This window comes from Poecilia latipinna, unplaced genomic scaffold, assembly GCF_001443285.1.
Source record: "Poecilia latipinna isolate Pla-1442-1.1 unplaced genomic scaffold, P_latipinna-1.0 Scaffold3942, whole genome shotgun sequence".
In the NCBI taxonomy this organism is placed as follows: Eukaryota; Metazoa; Chordata; class Actinopteri; order Cyprinodontiformes; family Poeciliidae; genus Poecilia; species Poecilia latipinna.
The window spans coordinates 7,823-9,084 of NW_015116558.1; positions in this window are offsets into that span (position 1 = coordinate 7,823).

Sequence of the window (1,262 nt, forward strand, 5' to 3'; positions counted from 1 at the left end):
TTCTGTCTCTGGAGAACAAAATGGACTACTTAAAGCTGGATATAACATCAAATCGTGAGATGAGTAACTGCTGTGCCATAATTCTAACTCAGACATGGCTAAACTCCTCTATTTCCAATAACACTGTCAATCTTGTGGGAATGACAATATTCCATTTGGATAGGAGAAGAGCACTCAGTGGTAAAACCAGAGGGGGTGCATCTACATTAATAACAGCTGGTACATTAATGCCAAGGTGGTCTCATCTCATGGCTTTCCAGACATCGAGTTTTTAACCATTAAATGCAGACCCTTCTATATGCCTAGGGAATTTAGCATCATCATCATCATCATCATCACAGCTGTTTATATCCCTCCTAGTGCCAACATTAAGGAGGCTCAGAGTGTGCTCTACAGCTCCATCAGTGACTTGCACATTCAGAGGGTGTTTTCATTGTTGCTGGAGACTTCAATCAGGCCAATGAAGACAGTTCTCCCTCATTTCCATTAGGATGTGAACTTTGCAACTAGAGGCTCAAATACACTGGATAGAGCCTACACAAATATTAAGGCAGCATTCAAGGCAGCACCATGCCTCCCCATTGGCTCATCTGACCATCTTTCTGTAATGTTAATTCCTGCATATAAGCCCCTGCTCATCAGAGGAAAACCCATTGAGAAGCTGGTAACCGTCTGGCCTGCAGGATCCGTGTCAGCATTATAGGACTGTTTTAAATGCACAGACTGGGATGTATTCAGGGAAGCTGTAACTGCAAACAATCACACCAGTGTTGAGGAATATGCCAAATCAGTGTCTGCATACATCCTGAAGTATATGGAGGACGTTTCTAAGCCCAAGCTCATCACCACAAGGGCAAATCAGAAACCCTGGATGACAAAAGGCTGTTTCCACCACACTGCACCTGAGCCTGAATCATCTGGAGGAGGAGAATGGTCATGTGCGAATGCTGTTTCTGGACTTCAGCTCAGCATTCAACACAATCATCCCCCAGCACCTGCTGAGCAAACTAGCTCCCCTTGGTCTCAACATCCCCCTCTGTAACTGGCTGCTGGATTTCCTCACAGACGGTCAGGGTTGGTAAAAATGCTTCAAGGGTCATCTCCCTCAACCTTGGCTCCCCCCAGCACTGCATACTGAGCCCACTGCTCTTCACCCTGATGACCCATGACTGCCAAGCCAGGTTCAGTACGAACCACATCCCTAGGTTGATGGGTGCCCCTCCACCCCTCGTCCCCACCAACTTGTAACACAAAGTTACACC